The 25,020-nt window shown below is 38.2% G+C and overlaps 1 protein-coding gene across 1 annotated transcript in view; it reads right to left on the reverse strand.

Moving 5' to 3' along the window:
* Positions 1 to 25,020, reverse strand: part of HS6ST3 (heparan sulfate 6-O-sulfotransferase 3) — a 271,118-nt gene that overhangs the window by 84,726 nt on the left and 161,372 nt on the right. The gene's annotated exons all lie outside the window — the stretch shown is intronic.

Consider the following 25,020-nt stretch of genomic DNA (forward strand, 5'->3'; position numbering starts at 1 on the left):
ATAGACTACAGAGCTACAAATATATATGCAAAGAATATAGAAAATATAGAAAAAAAGGAAAAACCCAAACCAGCAAGATATACGTATAACTGCAATTTCTTTGGCAGAATAATTCATAATTGAAATTTCCTGGTACCTCATTTTTGCTGTATGGCATCATTTGAGGAACATGAGAGCAGTTTGAAGACAGACTCCTTATCTACTATCTACTACCAGTATCTTTCTATGGCCTGTCTTGATCTGGGGAAGAGGTCACTCAGTCTTATAGAAGAACAATTTGTAAGATAAGTCAAGAAAGAAAGCAGGACTTGGAGAGGGCTATTTCATCCACAGTAAAGATGGAATGTTTTACTTATAATCAGATAGCCACTCCAAATAATGTGTAAGTCCCAAACAGTTCTTTCTATTCATACATGTGTAGGTGCAGTGATTTCAAAGATGGTTCAGTATGTGGTGCATACTTTGCAAAGCAAACACCAACACATAATTATCTCCCATAATTATTTAAAATAGTTCTCAAACAATTTCTTTTCTAAATTACATTACTGTGCAACTGGAACCATTACAAATGATCATATTGTTTAATTAGCCAGTTTCTCCTAATTTCTTCTACATTTCAGATTTTTAATTAACATTTCATAGCTCTTAAACTGAGTGTAATTACCAACAGCTCACATGAACTCCCAACTAAAATTAAATCTTTTAATAAACTGCTATTCTGAAAACTGTAAGGAAATTCAATGTTTAATAATTAAGCATTCGTTTGGCTAAAATCCTTACCTATTCCAAATTAAGAATTAGTTCAACAGTCAACATATAAATGAAGTAAAATGCCCAAGCACACAGCACTGTTTCAGAAAATAAAATAACAACATAGAAAAAAAGCCTATGCTGCATTGTATACAAGAAAAAAAAAAGCAAAAAAAAAAGCATGTTCTCATTTTCAGTTTCTAAAAGAGATGGAAGGCAGAATTTTGACTTGGTTAAAGGCCACAAAGAAGGTCTAAAAAAGCTAAATTAATGGTGGGGAGCTACCATTTTGGAAGAAGGCAAGGCATTGATTTGTACAACCAGTGAAAATGCTCAGGGTACAGTCCAAGGTTTGGGAGCTGTAGGAGACTGTTCCTAAAGATGAAGAAAGATATTAGAGAAGCAAATATTTTAGATGAGATAGATGTTAATGGGAAATTATGGGGAAAATCAAGTGAAAGTAAACTCTGCAAGGCTGAGAGGAAAGCAAAAGAACCTGCTATTTTAAGGACAGGAAAAAGTGTAAATGGTGATCATCTTGAAAAGTGAAATTCAACCTACCCAGGGAATAGGTTGAAAAGGTCTCCTGGGAGAGAAGCAGAAAGGATGGAAGTGTTCTGGAGACCTAAAAGAATTTTATTAAATACAAAAGCAAAGAGCTATGCTATTGCAGAGGAAGGGTACAGAGCATAGTGATAAAACAATATGACTGTCTTTAGAACCCTTCAGTGACCTCAGAATAAAAAACCCTATACAGAAAGCTTAAATAAGGACACCTATTTATGGACAAGGACAGAGGAACCAGCATGTAGAAGCAACACTGCAAAGGTTATGACACCGGACAAGTTATAGTTTGTAAGGGACATAAGAGGCAACAAAAAGGGTTAATAGAAGGAACAGACAGTGAAAAAGAGCACACAATGGATGAAGCAGGGAAATCTTAAGTATTCAACACCTACCTTCTTTTATTTATTCTCTCCCACCCCAAATTAATTAATCCCACTTTAACAGCTAAACAGGATTGTGAAGGAATAAACTGGGAATTACTGAATAATAGTTATCTGAGTCAGGCCAGCATCTGAACTGTCCCCTCCACTCCTTTAGGAAGTAGGTGAGGATGTCTCTGAACCTAATCCACCTCAAAATATCGTCAATAACATGAATTTGTTTAAAGGCAAAAAAGATTTGGACTGAAATTTCTTCTTTAACCAGTTTTAAGTTCAGAGCAGGAATTTCTGCCAAAGTCTCCTTTTTTGGTAACATTCCCGTAGCAGAGTATTACATGAGAGCCTAAAATAGTGTCCTTAATATTTTGTTGGAGCTGTTCCCTCTTGCATAGTGAGCTTTAGCAGCAAATGGAACAGACAGCAAGAAGAAAAATACTTTCTAATTTAGATGACTAGGTCCTAGTCCTTGTCTAAAAGTGAAGGGATGCTGGTAGGAAAGGCAGAGGATGAGATCTAGTGCTTAGGTGTATCTTAGATTTGGAAAATTTCTGTTTGTGCCCTTGAGATAAAGCGAGGAACTGAATAAAGTTCTCCCACATTGAGGGTGAATGCCCTAATCACCAAATTAGTTATGGGATTAACAAATAGAAAACTTCCAATTTAACCTTGGATTTTTTCCAGACACAATTATTTGATGTATTCAAATGCTTCTGAGACTTTAAATCACACTGTTCAGCAAATTTGCAGTTTCTTAGTAAATATAAACATACAGCCCTAATGAATATCGCCTGAAGGTGAACAGAGAAGGAAAGAAAAGTTATAATTAGTTGATCCAGGATACAATTTCCTGACAGCGTTCAGCTGGCAGTTACAGCCTTTATCCCTGCCACCCCACCTCCCCCCAGCTTCTTCTAGTGGATCCTTTCTGCTTCCAGAGGAAGCCTGCAGCTTGGAAAGCACTTTGCTTCCTGCATGGCATGGCACAACTGCAAAGCAGCAGCAGCTACTTCACCATAATGCCATTTACATCGCATAAATATGGAAAATCAGAATGCATTATTTCATAAGAAATGCTTTTAAGCTCCATGTGTTCATTCCTAGCACTGTTCTCACTCACCTGTCTCCCTTCTCATCCTCACATTTGTAAAAATAACACCAAGTTATTATTCAGTCTTTGTGATAGAAGGCATATGTAGAGCACTAATTGGCAACAAGGGGTGAGAAGAGTGTATTAGCAAAGTCTTGAAAATATTTCTTATTCATACACTCATTACCTCCCTTTTATCAGGCTCACATCTGAGTCAGCAATTTTGCCCAAGCTGTTGTTCGAGGAGCAATGCAATAGCCAGATGGCAATGGTAGCATCCACATCATATTCAGTGCTCACTGAGAAGGAGAGTCATGAAGCCACATTTAATCCTCAGAAAAGGTCTGGGGAAAGCAGTGCAGCTGTTCATCAGATTTGGACTTCATCACCACTCCTCCTGACTGCAAACCATCAATGCTTTGTAGGGGACTGCAGCCAACCATTCCAGAACTGCCAAACTGTCTGTGCATTTTTGGTGTCTATAAAATATATTATCCCAGCCATCTCCACATCCTTTCCTTAAGGAGACTAGGAACTGATAGATTTTGGTGGAGTTATATTTCCTGCACCTTTCTCATAATTTTGCATAAGGAAACCACTGTTGCCAATCTATCATTTTAAACTGCTAAATTTATGTGTCAGGAATATTTTATTTTCTCCTTATGCTTTAAGTCAATCATCTCAAATTTTTCTGCTGTGTGCCAGTTATGTTTCGCTGCTTGAAAGTGAAACCTAAACTACCAAATATCTTATTTTTTACTGTAGGACAAATCCATGTTTCTGGTAAAAGAAATAAGGTTCTGCGAGCAACAGGCTTAAATTTTAAATCTTTGTTTATTATCTGGGGTAAATGTACAACTGAGATTCTCTGAAGAGCATCTTCAGTATCCTTCAGGCTCTAAAAGGTTTTTTCACAAAAGGGGAATGTTGGCTTAAGAAAGCACAAGTTTAGTTATTTCCTTACACTTAGAGCATCATGGGATGCACCATTCTACATGGTCACATTTTACACTCAGCAACCCCATTAAGGCTCTTCCAGAAATACAAGTATTTACTTTATTGACACAGGAATGAGCAATAGGCACACAACAGAATCAAGTCAAACCTGAGGAGTACAAGTGACAACTCACTTAATAGCTCAGCCCCATACTGAATGCATGTGCTGCATTACTTGACTTGTAGCTCAGTGTCATCCAGCATGTGATAAAAAAAGGCATTCAAAGAGGAAGAGTGAATATCTGCTTCTAAATGGAAAAAAAAAAAATTAATATTCACATAGGACTAGATATATTTAAAGAATTCCTAAAGGAATTTCAATATAGTTCAATTGTATTTGTTCATAAGCAGCAGCATATTACAGACAGCCCGTGATTAATATCACCTCCAGAAAATGAAAGGCTTGCAGATAGCTGTAACAGTGGTTAATACAATAAAGACAGCAATTTGTTTTAATGAAAGTTACTCTCAGCCTTCAACTAGTTCAAGAGGCCAAAAAACCCTCTCAGGATCTGTACTGCCAAACTTGCAAGCTTCATTTTAGGCACCTAGAAAAGCACTCCTCAAAGCAGTGGGAAAGAGGCAGGTGTCCCTGGAGACAGACAAAAAAGGTTCCCCTCTTCCAGAAGGAAAACCTCTCTGCCCAGCTTTCAGCGTTTTTGCCATCAGACAGGTTTACTTAACATATTTTAAAAGATTCATCACTAATCCCAGTAGTTAATGCTGTATTATTAAACACTTTACTTTAATTATGAAATAAGTATTTGTCAATCTTCCTTGCTTTCATTCTGGTTGTGATTACCCTTCCAGGTCTCCGCTGCCAAAAATTAATGGCTTGTTTTCAGAGGTTGGTAGATGTTAGATTACTGTAGAGTTTCTGCACAGGCAACAACCTACCAGCAATAATAGAAGAAAAATATTGGAATCATACACAGAAAAGTTGCAGGAGAAACATGATATGGGGAAAAAACAGTAAATTTAGAATGTAAGATTTTTCTCTTATTATATATATCTGCAGAATACATTGATCAATAAACACTTACTAAGGCTGAGAGAAACAGAACAAGCAGCATTCCTGGCTGGCCTCTGTAATTGTAACCAAAATAAACCAAGTTACAGAAAAATGTATTTTTAATTTCATCTTGACAGAGAAAGAAAATGAGGTTCATCTCATGTGGTTCCTAAAGTTCTTCCAAACCAAAAAGCTGTGTAAGAGTTATTATTAGTTATATAAATCTTGGTATCTTGTTGCAATCCAGATTGTGATTACTAATGACTATAGAGGAGAAATCACAGTAAAAACTTAGCAACAAAGTGGTTTATCTACCTGAAGCAATAATGAGCTGCCCTACACTCCCCTCCTGATTACTTGAGCTTCCACTTGTCTGACCTGTTTTAGTTCCTTGTTCCCATCACCATGAGATTTAATTTGACCTATAGGGTCAAATGAACAATTCTGTGGAGGTTTTGTTGTTGTTGTTGATATGGGTTTTTTTGGTTTTGTTTTGGTTTTTTTTGATTATTTTGTTTGGTTTTGTTTTAGTTTGGTTTGGTTTGTTTTTGTTTTTGTTTTTTAACAGAAAAGCTCATTTGTTTTTACAGAAGCCCATTCATCTACACCACATACACTGCTTCTCTCTCAGAAGCCTCTGTTGCTCCACTCTCCCTTTCCAGGCATCACCAGCCCTCTTCCTCATCCTTCTCTAGTTAACTTCTGGCATCCAGCTTGTACAGGATATAGAGTGCCACAGGAATGATGATGTTTCAGGAGAATTCAAGACTTTTTCAAGCCTCTCCTGTGACAAAGCTGTTTTCAACCTTCCCTCTCCTTTCCTTTATGTAGCCCACGCTGCTGGTCTCTGGGCCTGGACCATAGCAATATGTCCTTCCTTTCCACCTGCTTTTACTCTACAAGACAAATACTGAAAAGTATCCCCAGTGACACTCACCACCATTGATTCATCTACTCTTCCTTGACTCAACCACCATCTACTGCCTTTTAATACCTTCATTTTATCTCCAAGAAATCTCACATTTCTTCAGAGACCTTTTTGATATCCAGGATTAGTTCCTCAATATCCCAAAGCATTTCCCATCTCTGCTTCTCTCTCCATATACAACATTGTTGATTTCTTTGAAAAATACCAAATGAAAATTTGTTTTGGCCATTTTCTTCTTTCAGTCCTACTTTCCATGGAGAGAAACGAGCCAGCTGCCTCTACCATGTCCCCCATCTCTTTCTCCTATAAAACCTGTGCTGCCCACCTGTCTCATCAGCTGTGATTCATCTCACCTCACTGTTGACACATCTGCACTGTAAAAGTCTACAGTGCAGCCTACTAGACTCAGATGATAATTTTTTTCCCTTTCCATCAGCAGGGAAACACATCCCCTTAGTGCACAATTCACCTTCCCCCAAGTGACTTTTTAAAAGAGGACAAATGAGTTGTGCCCCCGAAGTCTCTGCTTTTCTACATCACCCATAACAGGGACCACAACAGTGAAGTCAGACAGATGTAGCTTGTTAAAATTAAACAACAAAACAAACCCCCAGCTTGCATCCATATCTGTCATACAGTTGACCATGCAAGTTCAACACGACTCAGAAGCTTGTCATGCCTCCTTTCATGTTTCTTCTGATCACCACCACAGTGCAGATCTTGGTCCTGCAGCTTGTACATCAGACTTAACTCTGATTTTTAAAAACACTTTCTTTAAGTCAGGACATCCCTAAGTCCTGCATATGTTTCCAACTTAAGCAAAATTGCTCTTCAAATCTCTTCCCACGGTTCTCCATGTCCTCCAGCCTCCTGACGCCAGGCCAATGGTACTCTGTGCAAACGCTGTTTATCACATCGCCATTTAGAGCACTGACTGACACACTGCATTGTACCTGTAACAATACTGTACTGCTCTATTCCTTCTCATGAAATAACTTATCCTCTCATCTTACATTTAAATCACTAATTCTTAAGCACAGAGATAATATTTCTGTTCTGCATTTACCTATCTTGCGATATCTTGCTTGATATTATATCATGACCGTGCCTTTGCGGTATTATAAATATAAGTAAATAACAAATACACACAATAACACAATTACACTGGTTTTGCTTACAGCTACACTATTTTTCTTGGGCATTAAGCAAAAGAAAAATTAGACTTCACAAATGCCTCTGTGGGACTCCCTCAAATTAGAATATTTCCTTTATTAGAAATGCACATAACAAGTAAGAGAAGAATAATAGAAAAAACATTAGCAGATTTACAAAAGGACGAAAAAGCACAGATATAATTACATCTAGTTTATTGCTAATTTGTTGGGCTCAGGACACTTCTGTACATTTACTTTCCTGTGTTTTCCTGATTTGGTTTTAGTTTCCTCATTTTGCTGTAGCTCACACACTTGAACTTGACAGCACTGAAAAAATAAGGCAAGTCTACAAAGTTGTTTTCAGATTTATCCAGCTGTAGGAAAAATATTAAAAGAATGTCCTACTTATTTTGATATTCTGCAACAGTAAACCTTTCCAAGCTTTCAAATGTAAGGTTTTAACAGCCATTATTTCCAATTGTAAGAGGTTATTTAGTTATGCCCATCTGTCAGTAAAAATCAGAAACTGCTTTTTTGGATAGCAGGCAAAAAATTATGCAAGGTCACCCCTGCAACCTGAAGTTTTTTAAGATCTCTTAAGCTATTTCATAGTTCTGCTTACAAACAATTACAATAATAAGATTTTTATTACCCCAAAATAAAATCATTATCTTAATGTTAAAGAAGCACTGAGATCTAAATGGTGCACTCTTTAATACCCAGACTATCCATTATCACACTTAACCACAAGCTACGAGGTTATATATGTACATATACTTGCAAGCAGGGCAGGGCTCACTTGCAGATCTTTAATTTGATGATTTTTTTCTTTTCTTTAAATGTTGTTGATTGAAATCAGTGTCTTAATGTTGCACAGTCCTGTCTTTTGTTTAGTGCAAATGATTAAGGCAACCAGTGAAAGTCATTTTTCCCAGCACTATCATACAACCCAAAATAACCCTTTCCAGTTCTTCATTTATTCGTGTTACATAAAATACAGCTGGCAACTCACTTAAAATCCAGTTCTCCAGTTCATATGCAGACAACAGCCAGCTGCTGTCAAGGGAGTAATGCTTTAATAAACCTTGTCCACAACAAAAGAGAATCCTGTGCTGGTTATGGGATATAAGGTTTTTTTGTCCTAAGGCATGTTCACTATGAATTGGCACTTGCTCTGTGAGCTGCTGGGTTAGCCACTGGCATAACTCTTTGTGTGCAGACTGCACACAGCTTGACCAAAATTTTCAGTTTGTCAATAGGAAAACTAGACAAAACATACATATTCAGAAGTAAGAATGATTCTAAATGTGTTTTTTGTGATAGTCTCTCTCTCAGCAAGGGGAGTTTTAGTTTCCTGAGATGTCTAATATTCTTCTCACATTTCCTCTCCCAAGTTGTTACTGCACTCCTTTAAATGACTTCTAACACTGAGAAAACTCAGAAAATATAGTGAAATTAATCCAACCTACATTTCACAAACTTAAAAAGGAATAAAAATGTTGTTAAAGCTGCATAAATGACAGCTTAATCCCACATCAGGTAGAGGTAAACATAGCAAGAAGCCAAATTAAATGCCATCTCTTTTTCTGTTTTTCTCCTTGGACTGCCACACACCAAACATTTCATATGATCTATGAGGTTTCCAGGATAATAAAGCAAAAAGATACATTTGTATAATTCTTTTTGTATTTACAGCAAGACAAATTGTCTTGTTTTGAAACACCAGGGCTGATTGGAGTTGTACAACAGGGTATAAAATTGTCATTGCAGCAGTCTATGTTTGCATATAGTCAAATATCACACTGACAGTACAAGAGGAGTTCATCGTGCTTTGAAAGAATTGTATCTCTACATTGCTGGCTGAAATAAACCCCCGAAATCTTGTTTTACACTTCTAATTTTCTAATTTTATTCTGTTTCCAATGTGTACAGATTGATTCAAGATGTGAATGCAAATCTGGAAAAATACCAGAAAGTTATTTTTACCTATGTTGTGCTGGCTCTACTAAGATGTTTTGGTATTTACACAAAACATGTTTTCTGTTTGCAATTTTTCTTCTGTTTATTCCGTGAAAAACTGAAGTGATAGCCACCAGCGTTTTCAGTGGACAGAAGATGTTGGGAACTAAAGCACTTTCAACAATTTGGTCATGATCTGAAAATCTTAGAGACTTAGTAAGACCAGATGCTTACACATGGCAGAGTTTCCACAGTTTGCTCCCATTCCAACCGAATCTGAGAGTGCCCAGCATCTGCACGGAGAAACCTCTGGAGTGCTCACACCTGCTCCCCCACACCCTGAGCTCTAGGGCACTGCATGGGTGCCCAAGACCTAGCAGCAGCCCCTTCTGCCACACTGTGCATCTGTGAGCAGCAGCCAGGAGTCAGGATGTCAGTGTGACCAGTTCACTTCACAAGCAGCACAAGGAGAGAGGTGGGGATGGATCAAAGGGTCCACAGAGCTCGGTGCCAGGAGGCCACAAATGCAGAAGGTTAAGGGTAAGCATGGATAAAAGTCCTAGCATGCATCAGCTTCTGATTCATGCACTTTGTAATTCAAAGGGGGCAACTTCCAACGTGAGTGGATTTTTCTTTCATTAATTTGTTCAATGCCTTCTTGAACCTCTAAAAACTTAGAGCATCCGTTCATTGTCACCCGAGGGGAAAATATTCTACAACTCAAATAAACGTTGCATGCAGAAGTAGTTCCCTGACAGAGCTCTGCTCATTTTTGTCATCTATCTCTAGAATTACAACTATTGACAAGATCTGCTCATCCTATCCAAAGCACTCTCTAAAATAAAAAAGGCTATCTATTTCTAAAAATCTCCTCCTCCCTGAAGTGAGAGTCATGAACAACAACCTATCATTCCTTCCCAATGCAGAGCAATGTAAGTCTAATCAGAGTAACTATGAAAACTGCCCAGCTTGCTTGGTGAAGGCACAGAATGTCCTTCAACATCTGTATTCCATAAGGAATTTGCATACAAAAAATTTTGAAAGAGGGTCAGCTCTCTTGTGTATCAACCACTCCTTTCATTTTATATTGTCTGTAAATCTGCTAAGGGTGTATCCTGTCCCATCAGCCAGGTCACTAATGAAGGGGTGAAACAGCACTGGGCCCATTATCCAGCCTTGGGTCACACCACTGCTTACTGGTCCTCCAGTTGGACTTGGTGCAACTGATCACAACAACATTTTGAGTCTATCTGTTCAGCCAGTCTCTAGTACACCTGAGCACTGACTTATCTAGCAAATTAAATCCCCAACAGACAGTAACATAAACATTCTCTAGTAAACTGAGTTGGACGGAAGAACCCAGAATGTTTTGGTGCAAAGCGCATCACTTTGTAAGCAAAATACTTCAGTCCAGCTTCATTCACTTTTGGGTGCAAGGTGCCTGCTGTGAAGAAAACAGTGGGATACCCAGGGCCATAGGCATACTCTGTGGTCAGACTTTCACTGTAGGTGTCAGCACTCTAAAGATTCTAGCCTTTCCTTAGCTTTTCTCCCCAGAGTTAAGGTCCTCAAGTGGGATGTAATATGTCCTAATATAATACTGAGGCTTTTATCAGCAGCATAAAAAATTTTTGATTCCCTTAAATAGATTTAACCTATGGCCACATGGATTTTCTGGGACATACTAGTCATTGTAATGTCTGTCAGATATCACATTGCTCACAACTCTACTAGGAGCAACAGAGCTTACAGCAGGTCCTGAAGGAGGGTCTTCATGGTTCAGCTGCATTGCAGGAAGCATGCCCATGTGTCTCCCTCTGTCCCCCCATACGCCCTGTCCAAAACCCACATGATTTTTACAGGGCCTGACTGGCCATTGGTCACTCCAATCTAAAACCTGATGAGTATTCCACAGGCCTAGTCTGAGTCTGACACCTGCTGCTGAGAGCTTTGCTGAACTTGCGGGATCCACACAGTGGGACAGGATCCACAAACCGGCACATCACGCTGTCCAAGTGTCACACACCCATCTCGTGGGGGAAAGACTACAGCACCAGCATTTTACAAGTAGCCAGACAAATTCAGAGGCCACATAGAAGTGGTATCTAGAAGTTCTTAATCTGTTTAGTGTGTCTATGCTTTAATTTTTTTCAGTGAAATTGGGATTTCAGTTAAGGAAAAAAAATCAATAGCAGCTCTGCCTTTGAGCCTTGTTTCTAAGGGCTAAGTGACCCTTGAGCCTGGTAATCCATAAAGGGCCTGTTCCCCATTCTTTTCTGTTTCTCATTTCATACCTTCGATCCTCTTAAAATCTCCTTTCCCCAGGCACTTAAGTCTGTGATTAATTTGGATATTTCACACTTTACAGTGTGTGAAAGTCAGGTTTGCTTATGATCATAAATGAACTAGACTATAAATAAAGTCATCACTGTAGACTCTGATTCACAGAGATCCTTTCCATTTCAGGTTGTTTTTTTTTCATATGTCTTAAGCAGCTCTATTACGAGATGGCAGTCTCAATTAAAACAGGATGAAGCGGCATAGGGCTAAATTCACCTTGCATGAAGTTTTCCACAAGACAAAATGAATATAAAACTGCCACAATTCTGTTACAATACAATTTCAAAACTTCTGCACCCACAAGTCTTGAGCACCACACTTTCCAGCTGCAGTCTTATAATTAATCTTTAAATACAAACCCTTCACTGTATTTTGCCTTTAATAATGTCACATAAAATACATAAAGTCACATAAAATGCAGATTCTTAACCAAGGTTATCTATTGCCTGGTTTCCAAATTAAACAGCTGCAAATGCTGAGATAACTACAAATATATCTCTTTCTTATTGTTTCAATTCCAAAGAAATTACTGAAAAACTGCAAGTTCACTTCTGTTTTGCCAACGATCATGCACAATTTCACAATACATTTCAGAAAATCCCAGAATAGCAAAGGACCCCAAAATATTTGCAGATGATAAAGCAGTCTGGCATTAGACTGCTGTCCGCTGATGGAGCATAAAAGCCACACAGGTGAGAAGTAACTGACAATTTGAGAAGAGCTTGGAAAAGGATGATTTACATCTCTCAGGTGAAATATACTATATACTATATTATATTATAATATATAATAAAAGATGTTGTCTCTCCCTGAAAATCAATGCTCAAAAATGCATGGAAAGAAGATTCAGATATGAAATGAAGGCCCACAGAAGAATGTACTAGGAGGAAGAACCAAGGGAAAAAAGAATGTTCTGCTTAAAAAAAAACCCAAGTTGGTATACTGCCATCACATACAAAATCTATTTTCTGTATTTTTTTAAAGAACAGGTTTGCACAAATCTCTCATCGGAAACCAGAAATTCATCATTTAACAGATGATTTCTACATACGTGTAGGTGGGGGGGCATTTCCTTTATTTTCTTTTTGCCAAGAGACTAAAGATGACATGGGAGGAGGGCGTCAATACTCCAGCCTCTTCACAGGCTCAGTTCAGGAATCACTTTGGAAACTACAAAGAGTTGGTGGCATCCTGAGTTTCCTTAGCAGAAATCAATGGCATGTCCTACTTAAAAGTCAGTGCAGGTAGAAAATATCCTGTATGTTCCTTCAGTTAGTGTCCTGATGTATCTCCATAATGAAGTGCTGCTTGTGCAGGAAGGTGAATGTGATGCTCACTGCACAATTTTTCCACATTCAGAAAGGGCTTATTCAATGTCTACATTAAGCCTACTGAACCACTAATTCCAGATCAGAGGTCCATTAGGAAGTAAAGGCTTTGCCCACAGACAAAACAGTAAAGCTATGCCCTCACTCAGGAAGGTAGATGGGAAGTGAGGAAACTGCAGGGAAAAGCAAGAAAATAGAACTTTTTTTTTAAAACAAAGAAATTGGGAAAAAATAAAAGAAGAAAAAAAAAAATTTAAAGATCTTTTACATCTTAACTTTCTTCTGTTACAAAAAACTCAGAAGAACTCCAGTAAAACAAGTAAGTCCTACACACTCTCTGCAGCTGTAAGTTACAATGATGAAAAAAAAAAAAGGTGAAACAAGGTTATAGTGTAGACCTGGTTCTATCCTGCCACACTGGATGGATATTGCCATAATTATTTACTACATATTCCAAGAGTACTCTAGGAAAAATTACTTAAAAAGTAATTTTAATGTACCTTTAGATACAAAAGATTCACATCATAAAGACAAATTGACATCCCAGGTAAATAATGCTCTTCTAATGTAAAACCCAAATGCATATCCCCTTTATGTCTTGTTCAGCATTCAGCATTTTTTGGGGGGGGGGGGAGTAGGGATGGGCTTGGTTTGGTTTGTTTCTTTTTCTCTTAAATACAATCATCCAATCTAAAGCTTTCATGTAAGACTAACATGGGTGTTTATAATTGTGCTGGAAATAAAATAGAGCCATTTAGCTCAGTCTAGCATGTGGAAAGATGTCTGGGGGTAAAACAGCAGTCTCAGCTTTCCCGGGGCACTGACAGACATATCAAACACTAGGGGTCAAGGAAATCTTCCCCTTTTCACATGACACAGTGCCATTAAAATCTGCAAACAAACCTATTTGCAATCTATTAGGAAACCATAAGGTGATTTCTTTCAAAGTTTTACACATTATTTTTAAAGTGTTTCTCTGGAAAGGGCAATAATGCATGGCAACACTCACAGAACCAACCCAACACAGAAGGCTGTAGTGGCCAAAGAGAAGTAAATCTTGACATATTCCATTTTTACATACTGAATTGTCCAATCACATCCTATCTACTAAAAAAAAAACCCCAACCCAAAGTTGTATCTCCACTGATAATCATTCCTTCATGCACTTTTTGGCTTTAGATACCATGGTTACAGATACAGGCACTGGAGGAGGTGTCTTTTTCTTTCAGTCCCACTCAGAGTTTCATAGTGTTGTCTACCAAAAACACAACTAACTTTTAACTGGACACAGCTCAGAAACAGAAGGCGAGTAGTAACATCTAAACATGTGCTCATGCTGCTTCAGTCAAGGGGACCAGACAATCTCTGAGAATAATGCCTTGGAGACCTTCTTCACATCCAAGAACGTTTTTCCAAGGGAGAAAGAAGGTCTTCATTTTAAAAGACACATGCACTTTCGAGGCAGTCACTGTCATGCCAGTCTCACCACACAGACTGCATCTGTAACTGCATCTAGCTCCTCAGCACACATCATGCTACAGATTGAACAAAAATGTAGGCATTCTCAAAAGAATAATATAACCTCTTGGACGACTACATGCACTAGTCAGGAATATGCAATCACTAGAAAAATATAAAGGATTTTAAAGGAAAGCAACTGAATTTCTGTGTTTTAAGAAATAGACAATTCATAATACAACTGTCCTTTCACTGACTGTGTACTACGTGGATTAAATCCTAGAAAAGAATGAAAACACAGGAAAGTCACAGAAGTAATCTGTTAATTTTTTCAATTACATAAGAAAATGAGTATGATTATTTTTTCATGTTGTTCCAAATAGACACTTATTTTTCTCATTAGCAGGATAAATTAAGTTATACATTTTGATAACTGTAAAGTATTTAATTTGTTTTCCTAAGTTTATACAAAATTTCAACAGGATCAAATACCATTTATTTGTAACAAATGATTCAGGAAGCCTCTGTTGCCCGATCCTTTCAACAATTCTGCTTTGGGCACACTAATGACAACAATAACTTATTGTCTTATTCTTTTACTCTCTGCAGCATCACTCACAGAAATTTGTACTGAACACCTTAATATTCTTCCAGTGATACAAGCTAAGGGGTACTTAAACCACTTAAATGACACACTGAGGTCAGCATGTTGGCTCTTGGTACAAATGTCCCACTTTCCTCCATTTCAGGGCTTTGAGAACCCATCAGGTTTACCAGAACTTGTCATTTTCCGTTCCTTAAAGCACAAACAGCTTTTTACACAGGAAACTCTCAAGAAAGCAAAGCAAATACACAAAACCAACCAAGCAAGCAGTCCCATCGTGTAACAGCCTATCTGCTGGGCTTGGAGGGAATCTGTACTCAGATTCCTTTCCTTCACTTTTAGGACTGGGAAAGCACACTTCCAGGTGCAAGGAAACAAGAAGGAAAATTGCTGCTTATATCTAAATGCACAGGCCTTGTGGAAACATCACAGGAAACTCTCCTATTTTTTGTCACAAAATGGGGAAATTTCCTCAAATGCCCTTTTCTATGGGTGAACTGGGAATCTCAGCCCTTATTTCTACACACACACATACCCCGATGTATAACTGCTTCTGGTTTTAATTAAGATCTAAGTTGTGTGGCTACTGAAGAACAAAAATGCATATTCATTACTGACTGAGCAGAGGTAATTTGTGCTTGAGGGTGACAGACACACCATCACATGACAACAAGCAGGTTTGTATCGATCACAGCTGGATTACTGGGTGAGAAGGCAGATGCCTTGTGTGCTATCACTCCTACAAATCAGACCCCTTACAGTCCCTAAATTTTTTCCCTTAGATTTTTTTTCCCAGACCTAAAAATTATTGGGATGGTCCTTCTTATTATACACCAAGGAAAAAGTGGTGCAGGGGTGGAACACCATAGGTTTTCAGAAGCCTCCATTAATATCCATGCTATCCATGGATACCATGGATCTGTTCCTTGTGTCCTTTCTTTGTTCCTTTCCAGGCATGCAGTGGCAGTATAATAAACTGCAAGTTTTGCAAAGTGGTGAGCAGAAGCAGTTATAGAGTCTTAAAAGTAATAAAATAAAATAATTATAATTAAAAATCCCACAGAGTAATATAGCTTGCAGTCGTCAGCTAAGAAGGCCACATGGGAAATCAGCTCCTGTATTTCCCTAGCAAACAGACTCACCCCACACTTTAGCACTTTCCTAAGAAGTCTATTTATGAAAAGTAAAAACTAAAATCAAAAAAAACACAAGGAAGAGACCCATCTCGAGAAGTTCTCAAAAGTATGGTAATTAGTCATGGACAAGCTGAAAAAATCTTTGGTGGTAAACTTTTAATCAGCACATTTAAAAAAACCTCAAGCCTCTATTTGGAAATATGTGTTGAGACCTGCTTTCTCAGAGTAAAACATATTGTAGATAAGCCATCTCATAAAATGCATTTGAATCACTCTTCTATTTCATCATTTTGTTTTCAGAAGCTGCAGTACAAGAATATGTTTTGAAGAGCCAATATCCTGATGTTTTGGCAAGAACTTTGCTTTACTGCCTGCCTGCTTAAAAGCCAGGCTGTCAAGATTATGCAGCATTTCAGCACTAAGTCTGGTGTTTCTTATTTAAATAACTTACTACAAAGTACATGTCCTCCTTGTGCTCCTCTTGCTTTCTCTGAGACTCGTGTGGCAGATGGTTCACAGGGCGTGACACACGCTTGGTGTAGAGAAGGAAAGTGACAAGCTGGATGGGGCTTTGAGCAATCTGGTCCAATGGAAGGTGTCCCTGTCTGTGGCAGGCTGTTGGGAACTAGATGACCTATAAGGTTCCTTCCAACCCAAACCATTCTATGAAATCACTGCTGAAACCCTGGACACAGCCCCCCAGAGCCAAGACTCATTCAGACTCATGTCTGAATATTAAGTTGTGTGGGTTTGGATGACTTGATGTACTTTCTGGTACCTTTTCTCCGTTATTTCTCAGACCCTTTCTTGCTCACACTAGGAGAAACTAGGATTCTCATACAACAGAAGTACAGAAACTGAGCTGCAAGTCCATACTTTTTCCTTTTCTTCCTTTTTTTAAAACTGTTTTAATTCTTTTGAAATCCTTCTTCCAAGTTTGCTTCTTTAATGGAAGATTTTCAGTTTTATACCCAGAAAAAGGAATTTAAAAATGACCAAACGAATCATCCTCATATAAAAGCTGACTTGTTAGCAACAAAATTTTAAGCAAAGGCATTATACTGCTTTTTGGCTAAATTTGTGTGCATTCTGCACAAACCACCTAGAAGAGATTTCCGTTTCTCACATGTTCATTTATCTGGATTTCTCTGAAACATTTAGATTTCCAAAACAATTTACAAACAAACAAACAAACCAAACAAAATGAAAGATATTTTTTCAGGCTTTTACTGTACTTTCTGTGTTAACTTGTCACTAACAAAAAAATACTGAAATTATTATCAAGAGTACCTACACAAGCAATGTATTGAAATATGAAGGAGTCGGTAGAGTTCAGAGTTATCTAACTCCAGGACATGAGATATTTCCTTTGCTCACCTCTGTGAGTTTGTTTGTTTTAGACTGTATTAACAAAACCTTTGCAGCTACACTGCCCTGCAAAGCAAAATACTTTAGGGAATTGATATCATTTTGCTTCACCAAGCATTTACATTAATTTTGCATTATGTATGCAACCCCACACTTTCCCATTTAATAGTTAGAGAGTAAACTTTAACTGAAGTCAATAATACACATTAATAGCCTCCAGCTGTATGTTTACTAAGATAATCTCAAGTATTCAAAGCATAGCATGAATAGCATGATCATTTCACAAACCATTTCATCTCAATGTGAGGATATGTGTATTTCCCTGCTATTATAAGAGCAAGTCTACAATACCAATATCTAACATAGCACTGAGAGGACATTCTTTGTTTTCTAAATCTTGTCAGCTCTCGTATGCTGGAAGGCATTGTGGGACTAACTGGATCATATTCTTCAATGAAGAATATCATCCAATGGAAGAAAAGGTGATGTTACTTTGGTTTTTTACCCTTCTTTTTTTCTCTTTGATGGAAAGGCAAAGCTCCCCTGTTAAGCAACCTTTGCCAGAGACTAATTCACTGGAAAATTGCTTCTCTAGTCCTAGATCTTTTTCCTCTTGAATTGCATCTGATTGTCTCCACTGGCAGATTAATACACACGTGACAGACATGGTCAAGAATTACATTGCCTTTTCTGATTTCAAATTACATACATTAATCATTGTTCTGATTACTATTTTCAATATTTGAAGAATATTTTTCTAATAGCATATTATTTTTCTAATAATATAATGATCCTAAATCATTATTAGAAATATAGATCGTTATAATATTAATTATTATAAATATAGATTATTAGAATATTAATTATTAGAAATATAAAATTTGTCAATGCAGATTTTCTCCCGGCTTACTTAAGATTTTTTAAGGCTTTTATGCAGCCAATCACTGGGATAAGAAAGAGCTTCACATAAAGAACTCAACACTTGTGAGAAAAAAAGTTCTTTCAATTACTCTAGGAACAAATGGTCAATTTCTTTGGATAGCCAGAGGTGGGCAGGTTAATAACAGAACAGGTTAATAACAGAAAAGTCTTTCCCAAATAATAACCGAATAACTGAAAGAAGAAACTTTGTTATGGTGGTAAAGTCTGGGGTTTTTTTAAAAACTTACAATCAAAGTGACTGTGTGTTAAAATACACTTCTGATGGAATAACCAGCATGAATAGCTTACCTCTTAAATAACAAGGAAGCATCTAAATAAGAGCAGCTTAATAGAAATCACGTTAATAAATTCACTTCAGTGACATTGAAAAAAAATTTAAAAAGTTCTTTTAGTGCAACTGATGTGCTGTCTCTTGCAATGAAATTTTCATTTGCCAGTCATTATCATTTTGGTAGAAGACTAAATTATTTGCTGCTTGTCAGTGAGGGGCAGAGTGTAGACAAAATGTAAGAAGTTGACAAGTTAGATGATAGAAATGAGTAGAATTTATGTTCTTATGAACCTAATGGCAAGTAATTATCTCTGAACTGGCAGTACAAATGTGCTTTTTCATCATGAATATCTGACATGCATTAGAAATTTCCAGAAGACATATTATTTATATAGTAAAGCAACAGAGTGGAAAACTTGTTAAATATATGGCTTCTGCACCCAGCATTTAATAGAAAAGTTTAATTGACTGGTGAACCTTCTAGAAATTTTTTTATGCCATGTTAAAATGCAGGTGCTAAAAAAATCCCAAACAATACCCCGTAAGTCCCTAAGTCAACATTTTAACTGTTTTTTTTTTTTTTGTTTGTTTGTTTTAAACATTTACCAGAATCCCAGATATTGCTGCATTGTATGTTCTGGTCACAACCTGCAGCATTAACAAAGCTGGCTATGAGAGCCTGAGCGTGTATGTGACTACAGGATACAAAAGACAGTAGCACGAAACACAGCTCCTCCTAACAACAGTATTAAACTGTAACTCAGCAGCCAAAAAGTTACAGATATCAGAATTATGGTGGACTGTGCTACTGTTGTTCTTTCTCATGTACACTTACGCTCCCAGCACAGAAATCTTGATTCACACTTTTTCTAATCTAAGACAGGGGCTGTGCCTCATTTGGATGCACGGCGCTCTAGTCAGCGTTTTGCGTATGACCCTGTACCTCGATTAGCAAACAATATTTGCATCCTGCTAGAAAGACAGAATGTTTAATTTCCTCACAGACGGTACAACATTATTCATCCCTTAAGTACTTAAGTGGCTCGCTAATAATTTATCCTCACAATATCCCTGAAAGATGAACAGCTGGTATTATCCAAACTTACAGGTGAGAAAACAAAGCACAGGGAAAATCAAGGTCGAACACACCCATTAAAGGGAGATGCCTGTTTTGAGCACTTAGACCAGGCCATTGCTGAATACCCAGCACAACATGGCTACAGCTGCAAACATTCACGAGCAGCTGGAAGGAGCCACCAGAGCAAAGCACAGTGAGCTCTCTTCCTGCTCTGAGCGAATATTTTGCCATTGAAAGTTTCATTTAGTAGTTCTGTATAACAGAAAATAGTTTCCATACCTAGAAACATCAGGAATTCTTAACATGCCTTGTGCATTAGTGCTGAAAAATTAAATGCATGTGTCTTGGAAGTTTTAAGAAGCAAATCAGGCCTACTCACTATATTTGGTTTCAAAGCACTTTTGCAGGGACTAAGTATTTTTAAGTTATGTAGGAGTACTAAGTTCAACCTGTACAAAAATTATCTCAAAGAACATCTTATATACAAGTGGGCAGGATTTGCTAACTGACTTTTGGAGCTGATAAATCTAAAAGTGACTAAGCAAGTATGTCTGATACTTCAAAAGTGTTATTTTTGTATAATTATACTTCATAAAAACCCTTGAGCACTGCCTTGTAACAGAACAATGCAGAACAGGACAAACAGTCCTCCACAGAACTGAGAATTCAGATATAAAAAGCTACATTGGGCAGACTGCCTTGTGCTCTTCAGCTACACTGTACTGAGTCCTTCCTTCCCAGGAGGAACAAGGTAGGTGTGATTGGAGAAAACAGCACTCTCAAAGGATGACAACTACTCTCACAGGCACCATCCCAATGTTCTCTTCCCCAGAAGAAGTACCTGTGCTCTCTCAAAAGTGATTCTCTCTAGGTTCTTCCATCCAGGGGCCTAAGAAGAGAGTATAGCCTGCTTGGATTTCCTCCCATTTCAATACAGACCCCCATGAGAGGTAGCATTAGTCTCGGGACACAGAAGTGTCCAATTATTAAGCTGGCACCTCAGAGAGTACAAACAATGGAAGGGGTTCAGTTAAGGGAAAATCAAATTGGCTGAAGTTTTCAGTCAACAAAGAAGAAAATTAGTTTTTTTGCAGTATTTGTCTTCACTGCCTGTCCCATTATGAAAATTTGCTGAACTCTGCTCGAGAATATAAAACTCTATAGTACAGAAGTCCTGACAACTTCAGTATTGAAAGGGAAGTATTTCAAAAAGCAGAATCCCCCCCAGAGCTTGCTTCCTGAGGCTGGTACTCTGAATGAATTTTCCATTTCAGCAGATGAGAAACACAGTACTTTGAGCAAGTACTTTGAGTACTTCGCTTTCACTGCATTATTTAATGATTTACAGAAAAAGCATTTTATTGACAAAAATTTACACTATGTCTTCAACCCATATAAAGCTACATCTTATTATCTGGCATCCATAAAAGACCAACAGATATCAAGAAATGTTAACTCGGATTACTTGTGTGTGACAGAGGGACAGTATCAGCAAATGGGACAACAGCATTAGCGCACACACACGTCTTTCTGCTCATTGAAAAGTTAAATATAATATGTTTCCTAACCAGAAACATCTAAGAAATCAGCCTGTACCTAACATACAACCCAGACTCCAAATTCTTTTCTGGGTTTATTGTATGCGGGTTTTTCCCCACCAGCAGCAGAAGCTCTTTGCTTGGTCTTGTGCAAAGCATCTGACACTGTCCCACACAACATCCTCGTCCCTAAATTGGAGAGACATGGACTTCACAGATGGGCCACTTGGCAAATAAGGGATTGGCTGGATGGTCGCACTGAAAGAGTTGCAGTCAATGGGTCAGTGTCCAAGTGGAGACCAATGAAGACTGGTGTTCCTCAGGGGTCTGTTTGGGACTTTTAAACAGTCCTATTTGTGTACAGTTTAACACCTTTTTTGATGACCTGGGCAGCTGGACTTGAGTGCAAGTTTTCCCATGATACTGAGCTGTGTGATGAGGTCAACATGCTGGAGGCAAGAAAGAGACCTTGACAGGCTTAGAAGATGTCTGTGTGAAACTCATGAAGTTCAACGAGGCCGAAGTCCTTCACATGGGCCAGGGTAATCCCAAGCACAAATGCAGACTGGGTGGCAAATGGATTGAGAGAAGCCCTAAGGAGGACTTGGGGTGTTGGTGGATGAAGAACTGGACATGACCTGTCAATGTGTGCTCACAGCCCAGAAAGCCAACAACAAAGTAATGTGGCCACCAGGTCAAGGGAGCGGATTCTGTCCTTTCCTCCACTCTTGTGAGACTCCACCTGGAGTGCTGCATCCAGCTCTAAGGTCCCCAAAAAAAGAAGGACATGGATCTGAAGGAGCAAGTCCAAAGAAAGGCCATGAAGATGATCAGAAGGCTGGAGCACCTCTCCTACGAAGACAGGCTGAAGACTTGGGGTTGTTCAGCCTGGGAAGAAGAATGCTCCAGGGAAACTTTAAGGCAGCTTTCCAGTACCTAAAGGGGGCCTCTGCAAGAGAGTTGGACAGTTTTTTTTAAAAAAAGCATGTAGTGACAGTACAAGGAGGAATGACTTTAAACTGCAAGAAGGCAGATGTAGATGAGGTATTAGAAAAAAAATTCTTTACTCTGCAAGTGGTGAGACACTGGAACAGGTTGCACAGAGAAGTCACAGATACCTCATCCCTGAAATTGCTCAAGGTTAGGCTGGATGGGGTAGGAGGACTGGAACTAGATGACATTTAAGGACCCTTCCAAGCCAAACCATCCTACAATTATATTATTTACTAAACTAAAATTATATTAATTCAGTTTATTAGACATTTAGAATCTCCTTGGCTACCTATGAACAGAGAGCAATTGGAAAAGAATTTAAGATGTATGAAGGTTGACCAGCAGGAGGAGGAGGAGGAGGAGGAGGAGGAGGAGGAGGAGGAGGAGGAGGAGGAGGAGGAGGAGGAGGAGGAGGAGGAGGAGGGAAAAAGGAAAGGTTCCCCAAATCAACAAGCCCAAGGAAAAAATCCACACTAGAAGAGCAAAAGCAGTATGGTTACTCTATCAGATTTCTGAAAGAAAACCCCAACAAAACAAAAAAACAAAAACAACACCCTCCTCCCCCCACAAAAACCAAAAACCACCAAAAAAAACCCTTAAACCACACATTTATGAGCTTCTCAGGACTACTAGTATTGGAAAAATAAAAAAAAAAAAGCTGAAGCAACTGCCTGACATCAATTACTGAGTTAACTACCTGAAGTGACAACAACTGGGTTTTTCCCTCTACATGTCAAAAAAAGCCAAAGAAAGTTAATTTTCTGAAGTTCTAACACTTTAATATTTTTTTTAAAAAAATCAGTTTAGGTGTTCTAATAATAAAATATTCAGTTAAAAAGTAAAGATCTCATGCCTGTTAATAAGTGTAGGAATATGGACAAAAGGAATGTTTGAGCTGGGCATTAAAAATGAATCCTCAGTCTCTGAGAAGTGAAAGGTTCCCTCAAGGTTTCTATTACTGTTTCTCAGCAGGTCTACACATGCAGTAGCAATTTGGTGCTCCCAAGCAAAAATACTGAAGGTTTGAGGTCAGTCTCTATTGTCCTAGTAGCACTGAACAGCAGCTATCTTCAGTTATCTAGGATTATACAAACCTGAAGGATTCCTTTTTATTTCAAACCCATGCTGGGCAAATTGGGTTAGCTCTTAAATCAGAAGACTCTGTTACACACCTTTCGGCAGATACATCATTACAGCTGTCACTGCAATTGTTTTCTTCTATTTTCTTTAGAAACCATGGGCAACTGTACAATTTTAGAAATTTTCTCTATTACATACAGATACCTGTTTCTCTTCCCTCTATCTGATTTGAAGGACAATAGATAAACTCTCTTATTCAAGTGAATATATGATGCTTTCACCTTTTCCATTATTGTCAAATTTCTATTTTTTACCCTTACTCCCAATTTCTAAAAAAATGTGCAGTGGGATCCCACCTGTTTCCCTTAAAATACTTCAAAATCCACTAATTTTACTCCATATTTCGGGCACATTACTTCCAACTACATTTGTATATTTGGCATTTACTAAGTCAGGCTGTGAAGACAGACAGAGGCACATCAATTTATCTCTATCATGTCTTACATCCACGTAAGGATGGACACAAAATGTCCTCTGGAAAGTCCATCCACTTACGCTTTCTAATCCCTTATATCCACCTTTGGCAGGATCAGTCCTGTCCATCATCGTCGCACCAGAATATTGATAAGGAGGGCTTGTACAGGAGCTTTTTTGACTTACCCTGCCACTGTCCAAGTGATTACCTGACTCTCAGTGACTCACTGCCCTATGCCCATCCATCTCATTCATTGTCATCTACCAAACCTACTACACGACCCCAGCGTAAGCCACATTTGCATTCTGCCTACAGACTCACCCTGCCATTTCTCTCTGGAGCACTTTTTCCCTGGCTGGCCCTTGCTCAGGGAAGCAAAGTGCAATCAAAGCCTTTAAATAGCATCCCCATCTTCCTTCAAATTCTTTGTGAAAATACATCTTTGGTCTTCTGCAAAAAAAAACCCCACCCTTGCACTAATGAGGCCACTGTTTACTCGGGACTAATCAGTAACTACTCAGCACTACTGATTTATATATGTGATTCTTCCCAAATCAACGTCCTAAATCACCCTCCTAAACAAGGAACTCCCTTGTCATCAGGCTTCCTCAAGCTACTAAGCAAATGCATTTTATTTATCTGTTGAATCCCTCTATAATCCTAAAATTGAAGGTTGGTTTAAACTTTATTTGTAAATACAGCCTACAAGATTGTATAAACCTCTGGCTACTGTCATGTACATTATTACAAATAGCTGTTGCAGCGTCCTGCTCCTGGGTTATAACACTGATATGTTTTTAAAGAGAAAATTATAGCATTTCTCAGTTCTCTGAATAAGATCAAAGGATTATGAGAGACTGAGAACATTTTGGTAAAGGTATTAGCAAACCATACCTAGTGTAGCCACCACTTTAACAATTTTCCTGCAACTTCAGTAATTCTTTTAAAGACTCCTTTTGGAGTTAAAATCATTTGCAGTGATCTTTCTTTTCACATGAAACAAAGAGCTAAGTACCAATTTAGCTCACTAAAGCTTAATCATTAAGGTAAGGTGACTAATTTAGAACTAAAACTACCTTCAAAGTGTCTTTTCCATCTCAGTTACCTAATCACGAAAGGGCCTATCTTCCTCTGTTAACTAGAAGGGAAGAATAATTGCATCACTAATGCAGTACTTGCACCAAGTGTGTGAAAGCAGGTAAGGTGAGTATATGCCTCATGCTTGTGTCATCAAGCAAACCTGAAGTCTATGTGTTTGATAAATAAGAGGAAATTAAAATCTCAGCATCAACCATTTATTTAAAATCCTTTCATTCTAGAGTAATAGCTTCAGACCCTATTCTATGATCACAGATTTCCCACACATTGGAGAAAAATAGTAAGTCTCAGTGCTTTTGCAAAAAAGTGTAATAGGATAAATTAAGACTGAGAATACATGCTGGAGACACGTTCTGTTTCCACATCTGCAGAGCACAATCCAGTTCAGCAGGTTAAGGCAGATGAAGAAAGGAATCTGTGATAGTTCTTGTTCTGAGTGTGAAGCTGAACTCATTAAGACATGCCTGAAAAGTCCCAG

The sequence above is a fragment of the Cyanistes caeruleus genome, chromosome 3 (assembly GCF_971803275.1).
Source record: "Cyanistes caeruleus chromosome 3, bCyaCae1.hap1.1, whole genome shotgun sequence".
Lineage (NCBI taxonomy): Eukaryota > Metazoa > Chordata > Aves > Passeriformes > Paridae > Cyanistes > Cyanistes caeruleus.